This window comes from Mus caroli, chromosome 12 (genome assembly GCF_900094665.2).
Source record: "Mus caroli chromosome 12, CAROLI_EIJ_v1.1, whole genome shotgun sequence".
Taxonomy (NCBI): domain Eukaryota; kingdom Metazoa; phylum Chordata; class Mammalia; order Rodentia; family Muridae; genus Mus; species Mus caroli.
Genome location: NC_034581.1, coordinates 86,079,081 through 86,100,341, shown reverse-complemented (window position 1 = coordinate 86,100,341; position 21,261 = coordinate 86,079,081). Strand labels below are relative to the sequence as shown.

The following is a 21,261-nucleotide window of genomic DNA, read 5'->3' as shown; positions in this document are numbered from 1 at the left end:
CAATGTATTGATGTATTTATGTTTGATGCTTGATGCCTCACCTTAACAGATAAAGGATAGCTTTGCTAATGCCTGGGCATGGATGAGACATGACACATTTTCTCGTGGGATCCTGGTGCTGTGCAGTAACAGAAGCTCTCCATAGTAAGCAGACATCCTTTTAGAGATCCGGCACTCCAGCCGGCTCGTTTAGAGAATGGGTAGGGTGCCAGCCATTTAGGAGGCTCATCCAACGAGCACATTTAAATCTGGCCAATATGCACATAAGCCTGACTAGGTAGACTAACCTGTACACACCTTTTTTTTTTTTTTTTCTTCTTTAAACCCAAGTGTGCTTCTGGCAGACACCCATCCACAGCATGCTATGTGTTACCATGTTATGAAACTGGCTTTGACATTTGGATGCCTACCACTTGGTGAGTGGTTAGTTATAAAATGCTATTGGTTCAACAGATTATGCTTCTGGAACACAGCCTGGACTTCTGGGATCTTTTTAGTGGCTGGCTTATTTGTATTTCCAAGGCCATTTTTTCAACAAGCCAACACAATCAAATTACATGCAGCTTTGAAGACATTCTACCTTACAGTTTGACATTTTAATTAGGACTTTAAAGAGATAATAATCACTGCCCACAACTTCCCTAATGTTACCTAGAAATGGGTCGGCTAATTAGGATCCCAGAAAAACCACCACATACATTTCTTTTTAATTGTTTTTCCAAACTTCATCACCACATCTCTTGGCTCCATCTCAGACCAAATCAAGCAAACAGCAGGGAAGGGTTCAATCTCTGCAGCCTTCAGAGTAGTCCAGTCCAAGGGCAAAAAGAAGGAGTCCAGTTTGTGTCTGGCATCTGAAAAATTTCATTTCAGCCAATCTCAGGACTTTTTTTCTTTCATTTCCAGATTGCTTTCAAAGGAAAGCTCTCCCAGTTCATTGCATTAGAACTGACTCAAGGAAAGCCATTAAGAGCTTGTTATCCTTAGATTCTTGTATCTATATTTCATTTTTCTGTCATTCTTCTATGGTAGTATGGTGGATGGGATGTCCTATTAAGTGATTTCTTAAATGCTTTCTTTTAATTCCTGCGTTCAATTCTTACTACGTGGATTTTTACGAGGTGGATGGAAAAAAAAATGTGTTCATCTCAAATTGAGAAACCAAGGAGCCTGGGATGGGATGGCAATTCAAGAGATGAAGTCTGTTCTCTCAGACAGATTCTATGTAACAGAATGGGCCTGGTCTCACCAAGCCTCTCCCTGCCCTGCCCTATGCCTTGGGTCAAATACCAGAACAGAAATGTAGCAAATGCCAGGCATTGTTTATCTAACCCTCTGATATATTTTGACACATTCAGAAGGAGAAATAGTTGCTACTTCCCAGGAGGGGTTTAAGACTGAAACAATATGCAACTTTGTCTTGCAGTAGCTTAAGCACCTCCTGATTCATGTTTAAACTGGTTGACATGGCCTGGACCTCCAAATCGATGATCAGCTGTGGCGTATATGTTACTTCCAGAGAGCCAAGAGCCAAGAGCCACACACCTGGCCTAGTTCAAACTGTTGGGCTGTTGGTAGTTAATTTGAAAGAGGTCCTCAACGTGTAACTCCAAACCCTTTCTTTTCACCATCCTGTTAGGTAGATGCTCTTTTTTGCTTTCAGAGGCAGTCGCTCCAGAAAGTAAGTAAGCTTTCCAAGGGCCCCTTGCTTGCACAAGCCCTTGGAAGTCCTGGGGAAGCGCTCTTGTGACACGTTCACGTGACCATATGCTTTTTAAAGAGTTCAAGATATAAGGCAATCTAACAATAAGCAACAATGACCTTTGTATTTTCATACACTTCCAGTTTCATATTCTTTCTCTTCTAGAAGCACTCCCAAGTTGCACTGAGTGAGGTCCAGCCAATCACAAGCTATCTCTCCCTTTATCTAAGTTCTTTATTTAGGGATGTTTTCTAGACTGGAAAAGTGTCTGGGTAGGGTCAAAGTAGCCTTGTCCACAAAGAAGTGTCTGTAAAACAGGCAGACGTTGTTTCGTGAGCTTTTATGCTTTTATATTCCTGTATCTTTGTTTCTCTGAAATAGCTCCAACTTTGAAATGTTTCTCTGGCCTTGAAAGTTGAACCAAATTGAGATGTGGAGTACTCGGGACATGAATGCTTGCAGTACGATGCCAGGGAATGCTTGCTCTGACAGTAGACTTCATTATGTTTATTTTCTCCACAGTTTCAGCCAGATGTATCTCCTTTCTACCACTCTTCGGTCAAAGGGCCTTTTCACTGATCACTCCTCCCAAGAACAGCTCTATTCCTTAGATGGTCACTTTATGTTTTTCTGCTATTAAGAAAAAGATTTCTCTTATAATTTATAGTCTAATAAATTTCTTCATGAAAGATCATGAAGAAGTTAATGATGACTTAATGTAGTGCCCTGTGATGATAGAGTGGAAAAGAATAGGCTTGGGGGACTGTGGCTCCCTCCTCAGCTAGTTAGGCGACAGCTCTCATGTCACATTGTTTATCTGAGGAGAAAAGAGATGACAGACGGTACTATTGTTATAGGGACATGCTAACAAATGTCTGGGGGTGGCATAGATCACAGTAGTCTCAATTATCTGCTCACTGCAAGGGTAGCCACCATTATTTTGATCAGGTTCACCTTGATGGCAAAGTGTTTGACTCTCAAGGAAGGCATCTGAAAAAGAAACTGAGATGAGGTTTGGTTAGCCAGATAAAGATCCAGAACTGTGTTGACTTTTGTGGTGTTTCCTTGGGTCTAGTAGGTTGAACACATCTATGCTTATGTTTCCTACAAGATGGAAAGGGAAACAATGAGAAGATAATGCTCTGCCATGTGCAAGAACTCTTATGTTTAATCATAGGCTGACTTTATGGAGCTTCACCGCTGTTTGAACAAAAATCCTCAAAACCTTGCTAATGGACTCTAGGGCCTACTCAAATTTAATTAAAATGTTAATAGAAATTAATTATGTATTTATTTGTCCAACTTAATATAGTATTTCTATTTTTAAAGTCCTATGATGATTGCTAACGGCGAAGGATTAGTGAGAAAGGTACATACAGGTAAATGCCCTCCTTCATGTTTTTGGAATCTCATTCCAATTGTATTTACAGTTGGGCACTTGAACAAGTGACTTCTACTTTGCCTAAGAATAAAATGTAACAAAATTGGCTGTAATATTTCCTTAAGTTGCTCAAGGAAATGATTTATTCTTTCTCTCTGTGAAATAGATATTCTAGTACATTCTTTATTCAGTGGAACTTGAAGTAATCTACAGTCTTGAATGTGCTGGGGGCAAGCTGGACATGGGGACACACAGTAACAGAGACAAACAATGTGAATAACATGCTTCCGAGACATATGTGCAGCCTTTTGAACATGTTCATGACAATGGCAGAGGATACACAGGTCAAAATGAGGTCTGCTTGAAAACATCCCTGAATGTGATACCTCCATGTAAATTAACAAATCATGAGCAGAATGTATGGGACAAAACTCCCGTGAGTGCTTTGTCAAGAACTCAGTTTCTGCTCAAACCACACATGCTTAGACTCCCTCAGACTAACTCAGATTGCCCAGATAATTTTGCCTATACAGGAGGCCTATTGTACTAGGTGTGTTGCTTGAGAGACGTAATCATTGTCTGGAGGTTTAGAAACGTCTATCTCTCAAAGGCTTCTACTGTAACCGGGTCTGACACACTTCAAGCACAGGACGGACAGTGCCAATACAGAAGAAGGAGAGGAACGGAAAGTCAGCTTCACACAACGGACCAAACCGAAAACACTACCACCCACGCGGCTCCAATCACCATCAAACCTTGTTCAGTTGGAAAGAAAAAGACAGGATGAAGAACAAGGACAGCAAGAAATCCAGACTGCAGAAGCAAAGAAACACACCCCCGCAGGAAGCGGAGGCTCCTGACTGTGTGTGGCAACTCAACTGTCTGACCTGTGTTTTCATTAACCTGGGGTATTTGAACTCCATATTTTCTCACACAGCTTCTTGCCTAAGTAGTCAAGGAAGCAAAGGACAACAACACTGGCTATATGCCAACTCAAAAAATGCCTGGCTCCTTTAACATCCAAAGGAAATTTAGCCTTTCTCGATGGGCTAACTTTGTCTGGGAGGCCTTGGGAGCGAGATCTTCACTGAGGAAGTTTTTTTCCTTAGCAGCCGCTAGGCCCTCTGGGATTTTTGACCCAGAGCCTTTTCCACTTTAGTTTTGAAGTGGGGAACACACTAGCCTCCAGCTCAAACTGATGATCTATAAAGTTGGCATGAACGGCGTGCTGGATTAAACAGTTGTTTCCTTAAAAACAGGTTTCTTGGTGGTAAGTAGAAGACAGGCAAAGGTACAGAATTCAGGCATGTCAAAAGCATTATCGATGTTTTGCCAGCATGAGACCAGCCCTGGCGACAGGTGGAAAATATTAAATTACTATTTTTGTACCTTTCTTCCTACTGCCCTCAAAAGTTCTGGCACAGATAGTGCTATAGACTACCGCCCTCACTAAAAGCAAATTCTAAAAAAAAATAATAAAAAATAAACAAAAAAGAAGAAGAAATGAAAAAGAGAAAGAAAAAAAATTCCTAAAGAATATTCCAGTCAGCATCTAGATGTGTGCTGTGTTGGGTCTTAGCTGAGCATATGTTAGTTTTTTCAGTGAAATAATTTCTCTTCATTAGAAGTAAATTAATTTGATGACTTGCCCCTTAAAAAAAATCTTTGGAAATGCCTATTAGTAGAAAAGGGATAAAGTTCACAAAGATTTGAAATCGAGTTAGCCATATCAAAATGAGAAAAAAAATTTAAAAGCGTCCCAGCATGTGTGTGTGTGTGTGTGTGTGTATATATATATATATATATATATATATATATATATATATATATATGCATATTCTGTTAAATGAACTGCTTCTGAAGTGTGGCAGTACCAAATTTGGGACTTAGGGCTTTTTTCTTTTTCTTTTTCTTTTTCCAAAACATTCACTTATATCCTCAGTTTAGAAAACCTGAACTGGCAAACTGATGTCACTTTTATAGGCATATAGTCCCTTTGTGGTCTCTGCTAAGTGGAGGTGAAAAGACAGAAGAAACTTCCATTCACATCAAACCTTGCCTCGTTACTCTCCTGAAGTCAGCAGATTCTCACAGTGTTGGGGGAGCTAAGGTGGAAATTGTCAGTGACATTCAGATTTAGACTATATAAACCACATCCGGCCTGTTTTTAGTATACTGCATTTTCCTCATCTGAACCGTTCATCCTTTGAACATTCCCTTTGCTTAGTGACCTGTTGGAAATTTCCCTAGATATGTAGAGTCATGGAGAGAAGGAAGGGTGGTACATCTTGAGCTATTATGTATTTCTTGTCTGTATCTCCTTGACTGATACTGAGTTAGCTGCTTTGTGACCAGAGAAGATTATATTGTTTTTTCCAACCTCGAAGAATGTGTTTTATTAATTCTTTTTCAAATTCTTCTCACTCAGCTAGCGATTCAGAAGGAAAATGTTCATCCTCAGGTGTAGAGAGTCATACCAAGCACTTGCCAGACCACATGAACCCCAGCTGCTTGAGTCAAAGGCTTATTTTAGTCTCTAAAGAATTTGGGGATGAAAACCCTGTTTGTAACGCATTTGTAGAAACTCTGCAGATGTCAGGAGGCCATGGAGCCTATCTGTCACCCATTTGCACGAAGAACCACTCAACATGCTCTCTGTTAAATGGCTGTCCCCTCTTTCTTGCTCATCCTTGGTCAGACAGGTGAGCGCTTGCTGACGTCAGCATCAGTCTGTAAATGATCCCCAAGACAATGCAGTTCCAGCTTGATCCTGCTGCTCAGAGGACGATGGTTTGCTCATTTTGCTTTTCTCTCTTCTGTGCGTGAGTGTTCATGCCCCCAACTCACTCCTTCTCATAAATATAAACGTGCACCCGGCTCCTTAGAGAGCTTGTCAAACCATGCCTGCTGAGTTCTCTGAATAGTTTATACTTTGCTAGCTCTAGCATGAGGTTTGAAACTTTTTGTGTTTCTGAGTTGCTCCCAGATATGGCTGGCACTGATGTCCCCCTGTAAGCAGCCACTGAAGCCCATACTCACAGCATCCCACATTTAATTCCCTCCCTTTCTGTTTGTCCTTATTCAGTATAAAAGCATTTAAAATATACTTTTATCTGCCAAGTATTTACCTGTGCATTGAATAGATGTAGATAGATTTATTTTGTTTAATTTATTTTTAATGTCTGAGGATTCCTGAATATTGTATAGTAACACACTATACTTGTGTGCATAAATGGGAGCCAGCAGAGATATTGGATGTCTTCCTCCTTTGGTCTCCACCTTATTCTTTTGAGACAGATTCTCTCACCCACTCTATGGCTAGGTTGGCAGACCAGCAAACTCCTGGGATAGTCACACTCCTAACCCTGCAACTGCAGACACATACAGTCATGCCCAGCATTTTGATGGATGCTGGGAATTTGAACTTGGGTCCTCTTGCTTTCATAGCAGTTGCTCTTGTTCACTGAGCAATCTCACGAGCCCTGCATTAATATAACTAGTTACCTAAGGATGCTTAGACATTTATAGCTATTACAGCCAAACTCTAAAGCATGCAGACTTAACCAAGACCAAATTGATGATTGCTGTAGAAGCCTGTTCTGGGATATGCTTTTGTTTCTTTACTATATGTCATCCTTAGCCCCAGTTTCATCGTTTGCTTATCATTTTTAACCCTCAGGTATCAATAGAATCCTTGTTTCAGAAGATAGACGTTTTTATATACACGTAGAGGGGTATATTCATGATTTTCCTAGTACATTTGAATAAGTTTTTCTAGACCACTTAGGATTTTAAAGTTTATCCTTAAGTTGTACATTACCAATGGGTTAGATGATCATTCAATGACTGTCCCCTCTCTATCTCTTTCCCATCCTTGTTCAGTCCATTGATAGCTTGCAGACGTCAACGGATAAGATATGAGTGTAATTCACGTCTATGTGTAAAAGGAAAATCTAAGGGAGCAATTTATCCTGTTAAATTCAACCAAGGGTGAGCAATGCAGCAGCTGCAGACGCAGGGCTTGGGATTCACTCTGGCATTCTGAAAATCCTGGCTGTGTCACCACCTGCAGGAAGACCTTGCATGTGATCTGAGAGGCGATTTGAATGTAACTGATGAAGAACCCGTGAGAGGCAGCCTTGTTTGCCGGGGTGAGCAGTACTCTACGTATTTTCTTCCATCTCTTCAGCAGATTCCATCAATCCCTTTGGTTACCAGCTACACCATTCAGCAGCAAGCAGAAGTGCATGTGATTTCCTAGAACAGAGACCGTGTAGTTAGAACAGTCATGATCCAGCTTACGAGGACAGAGCTAGCAGCAAAGGTAGGTTTCTTTGGAGTGGGGGCAAGATCTCTGTAGTTGTATACAGTTTTATATGTAATAGCACTGTAGATGCCAAACTCCCTTTTTCTAGCATCCCTAAACAGAGATTCTAACCTCAGCATCAACCTCGAGTCTCCTTTTTCTTTAACTTCCTTAGTGTCTCCTGGTTTCCTCATCCCTTTCAGCATCTATCTCCTCTGCTTGGAAGCCTATGCTTTATTTAGATAATTGTTTTGTTGGGTGGATTGGCTCCCTGACATCTTTGTTGTTAAAATTTTTTTTGATGGTGGGAGAACTTAACAGTGTTACAGTCTTACCGCTAGGATACAGAGTGAGTCTCCTTCTGCCTGCCTTACAATTCCAGGGTTGGGGGAAAGTTGTGTCCTACCGAGGTGGTGACATTTTTCCTTTACTGAACTCACCACAGTCAATGGTTGTATATATTTGATTGATTGGTTAGTATCTTCCTTCTTCACTGAACTTAACCCACTGTAAAGGTGATAGCTACTTGCTTTGCTCACAACTGAACCCCTGATGCCTGTCAGAGTGTCTATACACAGCATCCTTACAGTACTACTTAGAAGGACGGAAAGAATATACATGGGCTTCACTAAAATACCTGTTGAATCATGGAAAGTTCTTAGCTGCTCCTAACAACAAAGGCCATGATCTATTGCTCTCAAAATAATTTTGTAGGAAGACCCAGGTTTCATTAATGAGTGTGTTTTGTTTGTTGTTAGTTTATTTTGAAATATCCACTATGTAGTATTTGGTGGTAGAGATGAACCATACATTAGATAATATGAATAATATTAACTATTGTGAATTAGAAAAGTCTACCTACTACTAGAGTATACAGATTGCTAAACTTTTATCTTAAGCTTCTCAAAATTTGAAATATGGCCTTAGCACAATAGTACAGACTGGGTGGTCTGGATAACAGACATCTGCTGTCTCATAGTTCTGGTGATTAGAAGACTGAGGTAAAGTCACAGACAAAGCTGGGCCAGTCTGTTAGAGGGTCATAAGACAGGGATTGTCCCATGCCTCTTTCCTGGCTTCTAATGGTGTTCATCAATCTCTGGCCCTCTTCATTTGTGGAATAATCACCCCAATGTTTGCCTTCATGTTGGCGTGATCTCTCAGTGTAACTTCATCTTCCCTTAAGAACACTAGTTACATCAGATTGGCACCAACCGACTCCAGATGGCCTTTTATCTGAATTAATCTATAATAACTGTAAGCAAGACAACTTTCTGAACATCTACATATTCAGACTTTAATATATAAACTTTGGAAACACAGTCTAATTCATAGCATGGTCCCAAATAAATCATCAGTACCATAACCTGTCCCAGATACATATGTTTCCTCCTTAAACTCTCTGGCATGATTCTTCGGTGGCAAGCTTTTGACTTTTTACTGATGGAAGTACCAGGGGCTAGGTACTTGGACATGGCAATTATCTCTGATTTGCCCTAAGTTGAACCTGTTTCGGAGAGTTGGACAGCAGATGGACAGCCAGTTGTCACCCCCCCTTTTTTTATCTCCAGTGGCAGGAAGAGATACAGCATAGAGCAGGTTGTGTTTGAGACAGAGTGAGGAAACTTTTGATGGGCATCTGTGAAATTGTCTCTCTGCATCTCCAGTCCATGAATAAGGCAAGGGGAGTTTCTAGAATTGCATCTGATATTGGCTTCTTGACCAGACCACTAACATCAATGGATGAGCACAGATCTGCTTAGAGAACAGAGTCCTTCTGCAAAGACGAAACCAGGATGATGAAATATTATGGAGGGTCTGGCAATAATACTTTACCACAATGGAATAGGAAGGCAGTGTTAGACATCTGGCTGAACATTCATGAGAAAGACCAATATTTAATCTATCCCTTGGCTTGTTATCAAGAGGACAAGTTACACCATCTGCTTGTGACTTCCAGGTGCTTAAAAAAAAACAACTGGCTGAGATACAAGGTCTTTCCAAGTTGGAAAACTCAGTCATAGCGAGTCAGCTGTCCCTTTGATGTGGCTCTTGTTCTAGGACCATCCATCAGCGGTGCAGTCATTGCCCTTGTATGGACATCAGTGAGATGTAGCTGAGAAGTGTTACAGCAAGGCAGGCAGCAGGAAACATACTTTATTCCACGGTGAATGAATAGCCAAGGTCAGACTTGAACGGTGCTGTCTTCTAAAGGATGCCAGAGTGTCCTGAATGAAAATGTTCATCTCAGGAAGGAAATTAGCTAAGGGTTACTAAGTACAAAATGATATGATGTCTGTGGGAACCATGCAAGGGCTAAGGGTCTTTTAGGCAACAAACCAAGAATAGATGATAAAGGTTGGTCCTATCTCTGGTTTGGATTTCATGACAATCCAAAAGAGTCCTGAAAACATTGTGAAAATTCATTTCTAAGGTAGCTTTGGGGTAAAAGTTCTATGATCCTAACACCTCAAAACAATTTGGAGTCTAGATCCCTACATATTTATATAGTTAGAACAGTCTGCATTAAACTATTTTTGATTTATAAACTTTCATTTTTCTTGTCCATTCATATGACATAAATTTCCCTTTAGTTTGATGACTTTAGGTTCTTTTTGGCATAAAACATAGCTTAAAAGTATATTTATGCAAGAAAGCAAGTGAAATTTATTGAATTTGTTTAATCACAGGAGGTACTGCCTGGATCCTTCAAATTAACTCTGAGGATTACTAGATAAAGATATGTACATGAAGAGAAAAGCAACCTCTGGGAGATGGATATCAAGTTGTACACTGTGGGTTCAGACACTCCATGCATCATCTTGAAATAGATGCAGTCAGTGTCTCCATCACCTCAAATTTGTATGATGATATTTTCGCCCTTCTACTGATACTGTTGGGCTGTGGTGATCTCGACCTCTGTGAATGGGATTGCTGCCGATACAAGGGAGACCCAGGCAACTGGTCCATCCTTCTGACAGGTGAAGGTACAGTGAAGGTCTACTGCTGTGAGTCAGGTAGGTCCTCCTCATACACTGACTCCAGCAGTGCCTTGATCTTGGACTTGTCTAACTTCTAAATCAGTGTTTTTGTTTGTTTGCTTTTGAGTGTGTAAATTCATTACATTTCTCCCTTCATTTTCTTTTCTCCAAAACCTTTCATTTATCCCTCCTTGCCCTCTTTCCAATTCATCAACTCTTCATGCATTCATTTCTACTGCTGCATATATGTATTGTGTGTACATATATATTTCTAAATACAGCCTGTTGAGTTCATAGGATGTCACTTGTATGTATGTTTGCAGGGAGGACTGTTTGCTTGGATTTTGGAAGCCTTCCTTCTGGACATACTAAGGCACTAAGGCACATGCTTTAAAATGATACTAGCAGTTGGTAATATTGAAGTAGTCCAGAGCTATGTTGGATAGGGGTTAGTTAGGAGACTGGCTTCTGAAGGCTGATGATTGGTTTGGCGGTCATTTCATCTGCTCATAGCTAGTGAGACTGGACTAGTTTTTGCAGCTTCCTCACAGTTAGTTTTCTTACGAGTAAGTGGGTGGTGAGTGTCAGCATGCATTTCAATTTTCCTTGACATGTGTGGGGCTGAAATGACATAATGCCTGCCAGGTGCTTAGCAGAGAGGCTCTCGGTAAATTCTAAGTAGATGTTAGGGAGGTATTATTATACGCTTGTGGTGTCCTTCTTGGAAGAAGCTGTCTCTATTATGGAAATGGATTTAGAATCTGATGACCATCCATGATTTTTCAACACTTCTATTCTGAATTTATGAGGGATCATCAAGTTCCAGCTAGGCCAGAAACTCCGAATCACCTCGAGATCCAGATCTGATGAGAAAGAACCTTGTGTAGCTTGGGTGTGGCGGCCCTCTGACTGTCTCAGGAGCACTCAGTTCATTGCAAGTCAGAACAAAGTGATTCTTGCTCCGGGCAGAAAGCACTGAGCAAGGAAATGTCTGTTTTGTAAGAAGACAATTCAGACTTGTTTTTCAAGGTGTTCCATAGTCCCATCTTCTCAGCTGCACCAGGAACAGCAGTGGCAACAGTTACAGAGTGTGGAGTCCAGATACTGTAGGGAAATAAGCCCTAGGAAGGAAAGGCAGTGTGCAACCTTAGGCTGAATGAATACAACCCTGGCCATAAGAGGTTCAGGAAAAGTATGGATGCAGCCATCAAAGCATGTCAGTAGCTGTACCTACTGTGTTGGAACGCTGGAATGATTTTAAAAGACATGAAATTCAGCCACTACCCCCTCTTTGACCATCTCCAGTGCAAGGGCATACCATGCCTTTTAAAGATTCAGACCCAGTCTCTCTAGAGACTGGATGGACATAGCTTTTAGAGAGGCACGAGTATAGAGAGAAAAATTAATCTTCTAGTAAAACACTTGCTTGGATTCCAGTATTTCTGGGCTTTCAGTATAAAGGAAGAAATGATATATAAAAAGACATGATAATGCCATCATATTCCTGGGGTTGTAAGGGTTAAGTGAAAGAATATGAATGGCTCATATAACACTGGAATTTACATATAACTGAGTTCAACTGTATGGTTATTGATCAGGCTGTTTGTTTTTGAGTCTTCATTGCAATATTCTAACCCATACAATTAATTAAAAAAAAAATCTGTGTGGCTGGAACGATGACTCAGACGTTGTTAAAAGGCTAGACTTGTGTGTGTGTGTGTGTGTGTGTGTGTGTGTGTGTGCAGACCCAAGGTTGATGTCGAACATCTTCTTTCATTGCTCTTCACCACAGACAGTACTTTAACTCAGACCTTACTGATTCCGCTTCCTCTAAGGTCCCCTTGGCTGTCTTCTGAGCACTGATCTCATAGGCAGACCATCACTCTGCCTCCACTCCTGGATCATCACTCGGGTCCTCACACTTGTGTGCTTCACCCACAGAGCCACCTCCTGGGCTCCGATTTCATTTCTTTATACTTCTAGGGCCTATTCTGAATAATAAGGGTTAAGGTAGTATCTGCATTATGGAGCTGTTGAGAGAGTTGGGCTTTTTGATACAGGGAAAGAGAGACTAGAGCCAGGTACATAGAAGGAGCATTTTCAATGTTAAGTCCCTCTTGATGGAAGAGTCTCGGACTGTTTCATGCGGCTGCTTTTGCTCAATTCCAGTGAATTATTCTCCAGCCATTCCTAGCTTTAACTGGCTTTCCTCAAGTCCCATTTAAAAGTGTGGTGTGTGTGTGTGGTGTGTGTGTGTGGTGTGTGTGTGTGTGTGTGTGTGTGTGTGTGTGTGTGTTTGACAGTGCACATGTGGTGGTCAGAGGACGACTTGTGGCATATGGTTCTCTCTTTCACCGTGTAGATCACAGGGATTGAACTCAGGTTTTCGGGCTTAGGGACAGGTGCCTTTATCCACTAAGCCATCTCACCAGCCTGCCCTCAAGAACCATTTTTGAGGATGAAACTAAAGGAAGCCAAGATAGTAGTAGGTTTAATCTCCCTGAAGTCGTCTGGGCTAAAATTGCTCACATCTCCTAGGATTAAATAGGGATGAAGTTCACTTCATTTTCAGAGACAGGCAGAGAAGTCAGTCACAGACTGGGCCCCAGGGAAAGGTAACTCACTCATTTCAGAAGGGCGGAAAGAACATGAAGTACTCGGTGAAGTGGCAGCCTGGGATGGGAAATGAGACACTGTGGTTTGTTTGAGAGCCTGACATCACGGTGAGCCATGCAAGTGGCTGTGAAATGGGAGCCTGCAAAGCCAGGTGTTCCTCTCTTTTGAGGTGTATGAAACCAAGTTAGGTAACACTCACTCTGCATACTCTGGAATCAGAGCTTGGTTTTTTTTTTGCAAGTTTTTGGCAAAAGTGGGATTCACTGGTCACACCCATTCTAGTCTATATTTATTTTGACTAATAAGATAATCACCCCCTGGGGCTTAACTGGTTGAAATCTGTAAATCTCCTAAAAGTGTAATTGCCTATTCATAATCCTTCTTTCCAATATTGCGCAAATCTCATTAGTACATATCTTTTTATATTATTCATGTTATGGAAAAAATTGCTTTTTGCCGGTTGAAAGAACAATGGACAGAGAGAGACCCAGGTGTTTTTGCTTGAGTTGTTGGGTTCAAATGAAGGAACGTGCTCATAAGTGGAAGAGATTCCCTTTGCAGCTGGTTCTGCCCAGACTCTCGCTCTTTCTGTAGGTCTGCAAGCACTGATGTGGGGCTGGAACATTCCTACAAAGGTGTGGACTCAATTTAGCACCACCTGGGAGTAAAATCCCTCCAGAAGACTTCTGATACAGAAACTCAGAAAGCCTCATGGTCTTTTCCTTTACATTGCATCTTGAGAGGGCAACTGCTGCCTATGATTTATGTGTGTGTTCAGTAAAACCTGGGAGTAGAGATGATAGATTTTTAGGTAGAGTTGGTATGAACATCAATGGTATTTTCATAACGTTCCCTCGACTTAGTCAGTTGACTTTTGAAACATGGTATGACATCACAGCATGTAAAAAAAAACGGTTTTGTAGTTTTTAAAGTTACTTTGTTTTTTGTTTTTTGTTTTTTTTGGTTAAGGAAGAGCTACTGGCAGTCCCAAATAAGATTGTTTGAGATAGAGGCATTTAAGCTGTTGAGATAACTGATTGGGTTAGGCACTGCCCAATAAAACTTACCACATGAGTTCAATCCCCTGGAACACACATGGCAGAAGGAGGACAGCAATTCCTAAAAATTGTTCTGTTGTCTCCACAATGTACCATGGCACATGTGTACATGCACACACATGCACACGTACATGCACACACATGTGTGTATCTGTGTGTGTGTGCACCAAATATGTAAAGTGTAATAATTAAAAAGCAGTAGTGCCATCTGCCTCCTATGTGGGATGCATGGGGCTGTTTACTGTTTTCCCTGTGTGTGACTGTGTGTGTCTGAGTCTACATGTTACCCTACACTTTTTCTTGCCTCCAATTTAAGGCAATGTAATTGCATAGCCGCTTTGGAGAAGAAGAGGAAGACAGTAACAATTTTCCTACTGTCACTACTGCAAATCAGTGTGTACTAATGAGGGAGAGACACTTCTTCAAGTCTCATGACAGAATGCGGTACTACATAATGTTTGGTGTGCACTTTATGTCCCCAAACTTGTCTATGGCCTTAACCTTGAGAGGGCTCTATTGGTCATTGCCCGAGTCAGTAGTCAAAGGACTGGGGAAAACCACGAAGTGGAGAGAGAAACTTAGACATAAGGTATAGAGATGAGGTAGAGATATGGAGTGTGGGCATATCCTTGGTCCTCTGCATGTCTCACCCTTCTTCCTGACAAGCAGACTAACAACCAGAGAGCTTAGCTCAGTCTCTCCTACCTCTAAACCCAACCCATCCCAATGTCTCCAAAGAAACAGATAAAAATGCCTTTAATTCTCCCGCTGCTCTTAATGGGTATCACATTTAATCAAGGGATACAGGTTTATTTGGATGAAATATAAGTCTGCATTTTTATTGGTTATTTTAGTTATTTACATTTCATATGTTGTCCCCCTTCCCTGTCTCCCCTCCACAAACCCAACATCCCATCTTCCCTCCCCTTTGCCTCTAAGAGGGTGCTCCCCTCTACTCCTGCCTCACACCTCTAGCATCCCCCTATGCATGTGTGGTCCCTTGTTTCTCCCAGCAACACGGGCACGTAGTCTGCCTAGTCCCATATCAGACCCATTGTGGTGTGCTTTCTGCAAATCCTACTTGAGTAGTTGTACTTGGGGAATCTCACTAAGTAATTTTTTTCTGGATCTTAAATCAACTAAGAGGGCTCTGGACAGGTCTGCAGAGGTGTTTTCTAGATGGATTGACAGCAGGAGGAAGACCCTCCACCAGAGGGAGTGGCCCCTTCTATTGGTGGTCAGGCAGAAGAAAGTCTGAAGCAAAAATCTGTTGCTTTTGCCTTTTTTCATCTCCTTCTTAAGTGTGAGTCCATCTACTCTGTTTTTGGTGCAGCCATGCTTCCCCGACATACAAATTCAGCTTCTTTGGCCTTTCAATGTGGATAGAAGAAGACCAACATCTCTTTGGGAATCCTGCAGGCCTTTAGTGCCAAATTGGACCAGCAGAGTCCAATTTTGGCCTTATAGATTTGAGCAGTGACTGGGTTCTCAGCCTCCCCAGTATGAAAACTTCTACTGGAAGTTTTCTTCTGGACTATGCCATTTCAGCAAATTTAGTAAATAAATCTCCCTTTAACTCTCCTCTCTCTCTCTCTCTCTCTCTCTCTCTCTCTCTCTCATACACACACACACACACACACACACACACACACACCCTATTATTGTATCAGTTCTGTTCTTCTAGAGAACCCCTAGAATAACCAGATATATCTGGTGCTTTTTTGGAGAACTGGCTTGTATCGGACCCAATATCCTTCAGAAACTCTAGAGCTATCCATGTCCAGTTCCCAGCGTGGTTATCTTGCAAGGTCTTTCATTTGGCATAGAAGAAAGGAGTCTCCTCCAACTTCCCTGTTAGGCAGCAAGGACAAGTGGCGAGGGAGGCACAGAACTAAGGAGAAGTCTTACCAAAAAAACAAAAAACAAAACAAACAAACAAACAAACAAAACCTTCCCTTTAACCTCAGCTTTCAGGTTTTTCCTCCTTGAGGAGGTTGTTAGGTGAATTCACAAACCCAGTTCTCTCTGTTTCTACAAGTGTCGCACAGCAGATCTGAGACCTTGCCCTGTGCATGTGTGTTATCATCTCCACAGAGCTGCTGCAGGCTCCTTCAGTCTAGAGCTTTAATTTGGCATATTTATGCCCCTTAAGATTCCTAGCACAGTGCCCTGGGGTAGATGTTCAACATATGTGTGACAGCTGATTGAGTGAACAGGGCAGACCTTGCAACCACCCGCTTGCCCAGAAGAAGGGGAAGGACTAGCTCCCGGTAAGCCGTGGACACATTCAGGTCGTCTTCCTGCGTTCCACTTCTCATGTAAGTACTGTTATTAAACTTGTAAATACTCCACAGAAGGCTGGTTTTTGGCAGTGGATGAACTCTTTTTGTCCCCTGTCCCGTGAATATCCTAACTACTTTGTCACTTTGATCTAGGGGGCATTTCATCTTCACAAATGCAAAGGAGTTGGCAAGTGCACAAATGTGTTCTATTTCCTATTGCTGTAAAAATCCATTGCTCTCGAGCCTTTGCCCACCCCCTTTCATGGTAATGTGTCAGCCGCTAAATTGCAGTTACTGGCTGTGGCCATCGCCATAAAAAAAAATCGTGAATGCCATGTAGATTTGAGGGTTGCTCCACTAAAGAGTTCACAATGGCTTTACTGTAACTGGGCTAACTAGAACTTGGCAGCGGCTAGCCAAGGAGGGTGATACCAAGTCCCCTCCCCCTTCCAGGATGCTGGCCTGATCTTCTTGTATTTGTGCAACTGGCCTATCCAGAGACCCAGAGCAGCTGGGAGGAGTGCCCCGGTGAGGACAACTCTCTCTGGGTCAGGTTGCCCTTTTCCAGCTCTCTTTTCATAGACCTTCTCTTCCTGCAATGTGAAGTAGGTTACAGGATAGCTTGTTTTCTTTTGCTAGTTGAAATACAGCATTCAGGGTCATGCTCTGAATAATTTGTGCTTGTTAGAAATGACTGTCATCCTCTTGAAGCAGTAACAAAGTGCTACATTTAAATTAAATTCAGCCAAGCAAGAACATCTTCACAAAATCAATAGGGCTAGGCAGTTCTCAGAGATTTATGAATTTAAAAAATATTTGTAATATTTCAGGACATAAATCAGCAAAGATACTTATGAGGATAAGAAAGGAGTTGGCCATTGTTCATAAGGCTTTGAAAGCATTTAGTAACATTTCGGGTCGAAAGTGAAAAGATAAGAAAATATTAGATGTGATCATCTTTATTATTATTTATTTTATATTTGGCAAAGTTTATTCTTTCTCAGTCTCCAAGTGTAGTGTTCCAAGTGCCTCGTTTTTGAAAGATAGCTTCATTTATTCATTAAAACAATAAGCCCTCAAGCCCTCAAGAGATGAAAGTCATGTCAAATACATCCTGAAAAGATACTTTGCATAAATGTATTTCTACACTCATTGTCTGCTCTTGTCTTTTTCCTAAATGTGACAAGAAACAGTGGGTGATCAATAAAATGGTGGCCTCATGTGCCAAGTCGAATATTTCTGTCAACACAAAATAATATATCTGTTTAATAATAATCTTCATTGTGTTGGAATGAAATCCTGTTTCTGTGTCCAAACAGGCCACTCTTTACACAGACAAACAAATGGCACCATCTTTTGCAGTTCAAGACTCCAACCTTCCATTTGTTCCCACACTAGACATGTGAATTGAACCAGTAAACTTAGCTAAAGTCACAGAAGAAAAGTCACATCATTGATTTAATAATTTGCATGGTGGTTGCTCAGCTCCCCTTAAGGTAAAGAATCTTAGTCTAATAAATCCAACAAATAAGTTAATTATTAGTATGCGCTGAAAACTTAAGCTCCCAATAGTCATTCAAGTTATCTGTATGGTAAAATCATTATTGTAGACATATGTTTCTGCATTCAGAACAAGTAAGAGATTTTATGTTCAACCAATGTGGTTACCCTACAAGCAAAGTTATTCTTCATTTCAACATTGCCTAAAGCAGTATGTCTTTCTTACTTCTTCCTATTCTTACTATAGGAGTCTTTCTTTGTGTTTTTTGCATGTGTGTCACATAAGCACGGTAGACAACCCTGAGTTATTCATTTAATGGACACAAAAGAAAGACATCTCCATTTTTAGCCATCCATCCCATACCTTCTTAATTCTTTCCTTGTACCTGACATATTCTATTTACCCCACAGTCTCCAGCTAGCTTGACTTTGAGGAACTTTGCTTTAAATCAAGCACTGCATCTAAGACAATTTGGGTACTAGTTCTTTATGCTTAAGACTTTATGTCAGGATGAGCGAATCTTCACAACAGGAAATGCTATAACCAATTATCATTTTATCTCGATTCCAACATCAAATCCTTTCTTTCTGACAGGGCTAGTCTTCTGCTAGCAACAACTCTAACCCTCTGGTTCCTTCCTGTGTTAGTAGTATGTCTACTATGATTACTTCTCAAACATGAGCATTGTTAAAGCCAGCAAGGCTACACTTATGACCCCCTTCAGTAAGGCCTTTCTCAATCCACTCTCCCCACCCCCAAATCTGACATTGATCCAATTGCTCTAAGATGGCTCTTTTGGACTTTACACCTGGGATTCTGAACTACTCACATCTGTCACAATATGAATCTATCCGTATGGCTCCTACCTGCTTTCTTTGTAACAATGCCGTATTTACTCCTTTCTTGTATGTCAGTGGACACTTGGTGCTGTTTCAGCAATATGATGACGTGGGAAGGGAAAGACTGAAAGTGGATGCTTTCATTTTCAGGTATATTTTTGGATTCTGGAGCCTGTCCCATTACCATATTTCATAAGATTAGTAGCTTGCTTTTTATCACTTAAAAAAAATAAGCAATGGAAGGGGACTGATTGGCTCATTTCAGAGTCCTAGAGAGATGCTGGGCCTACTGCCCAATTGTTGCTCAGTCCAGAGTGACTCTAGATGGCAGACCTACATGCCTGTGGTTTGCTGCCAATAATCCTCAGCTGTGACCTCAGAGCACCCATCTCTTGACATTGAGGCCACTACTTTTGATCAATTATTCTACTCTAGTTCTTAGAGACCTGAACTTAAGGATAATGTCTCTTCGAGACAACATAAAATGTATTGATTACATCATACTTTGCATGCTTAGATGGTTTAATTTAATCCAATGAAATAAAGTATTGCTATCCCTTCTATATCATAATATTAAAAACGTAAAGATTTAATAGCTACTCATGGTCATAATGCTAAATTTATAAGACAGACTATTAAAAACTTGGAAAAGGCAAGCGAACCATTAATGGGTTTTCTCTGGATTCTTGAGTTTGAATGATTATCCCATTTGGATTTCTGTCTGTGCCCATAGGTATGGGCTTGTTTCAGAGGAAAGTTCCAAGCTCAGGAAATACAGCCTAATGGCCAGAGCAAGTCTAAGCTGTTGGACCTGCCCATTTGGCTGGATGACTAGAAGGGTGGAGAGTATGGGTGGGCATTTTATAGCTGTTTAAGTTTGTGGGAAAGGTGTACAGTCCAGCAAGGGGTGTATTTGTGGAACATAGGGGCAGTTCAGCTGCCAGCAAGTGTGAAAGTCCTCAGGAAGGCAGAGTCTTGCTGGCATCTGTGTGGAACCTTTAAGTTAGAGCGATTTGCTTACCAGAGATCCACATTTTGAAAGATTTGAAAGATTGAAAAGATGGAAGACTACCTTACTTAAAACTACTGTTTGGAGGGGATGAGAACAGGATTGTGTCACATAATGATAAGCTAGTTATCTAGTGTGTGAGTCAGCTTTTTGTTGCTATAACAAAATACCGGAGATAATCAACTACTAAGAAGGAAGTTTTAGTTCATGGTGGATTGGTTCTGTTGTTTTGGACCCATGGTAAGCCAGTATGAGTGTACTTACACACACTGCTCACAGCACACTAGGAGTGTAGGGTGAGCAAAAAAGAGAGGAAGGGATGGGTCTCATCTGTGAGAACAGGCAGCTCTGTCATTGCTGTTCATTGTTATATTTGCAGGGTACAAACAGTGCCCATCACCAGGCAGACACCCAGCCAATATCGCTGAAGGACTAACTGTGGTACCAGTGAAGAAGAGCTGACTAGAAGCAATGAGTGGTGCTAGGAATAGGAGAGGAGGCTGAGGAATGGGGGCTATTTATGTTTTCAGTAACTCAGACAGCCTAGCTATAAGCACATGCCATAACTATTTGCAGGACTGTGTGGCATAGAAATGCATGCAAAAATGGATACTTTGTAAATTCAAAATTCATGAGTTATGATTATCAGATGAAATACTCCAAAAAAGATGATGTTGGATGGGATCTTAGGAAGTTCACAGAATCACCTAGAAGATGTGAGGCAAAAAGATCATTGCAAGTTCAAGGACAGCCTGGGATACACAGGGTAATGCTGTCTCAAATAAGCAGAGAAGATGTATAATTGATACTAAAAGCTAATTCTGGAACAAAGCATGGAATTCAAGATTGTGCTACTTTAACCCACATTGGTCTTGAGCATGAAATATCAGAGACAGAAATATCAACCTCAACCATCACAGAATTTACAAATCTTCCTCTAGAGTTGCTGGGTAAAGGGGGAAGAAATGGAAATCTATTGAGTCTGAGACACTGACTCCCTATTTGTATAGGGTTTCCAGAGGTCAAAGAAGGGAGACAATCACAATTTTGTAATATCCTTTGAGTTGGAAATTATGATCCTATGGTTGGTTTCTCATTATAAACATCCGTAAAGTTAATACTATAAAGATTTCTAACACAAAGAGTATAAGCAAATTTGATTTCATAAAGATCTTTTGCTAGTTTTTTCCTTTTGCTAGTTTTTTTTTATCTTTTGTAGATTATATACATTTTAATTTTAATTTTTTAGAATTATTTATTTTATTTTTCCATGTATAAATACTTTATCTGCATGTATGTACATGCTCTATGTGTGTCTGTACAGGTAAGAAGAGCCTGTCTGATCCCCCTAGTACTGGACTTATAAATTGTGGGAAGCCACCATGTAGGTGCTGGAAATTCAACCCAGATCCTCTGTAAGAGCAATACGTGCTTTTAACTACTGAGTCAACATTTGAGCCCCTATATTTTATTCATAGTAATGCAATATATGCATCTGTCTGTCTGTCTATCTATCTATCTATCTATCTATCTATCTATCTATCTATCTATCTATCTATCCATCCATCCATCCATCCATCCATCCA

The 21,261-nt window shown here is 40.9% G+C and overlaps 1 protein-coding gene across 1 annotated transcript in view; it reads left to right on the top strand.

Moving 5' to 3' along the window:
- Dio2 (iodothyronine deiodinase 2) overlaps window positions 1-21,261 on the top strand; it is a 228,277-nt gene that overhangs the window by 28,864 nt on the left and 178,152 nt on the right. The window contains 1 exon segment of the mRNA XM_021179194.2: window positions 7,273-7,407. The gene's annotated coding sequence lies outside the window, so the exon portion shown is untranslated.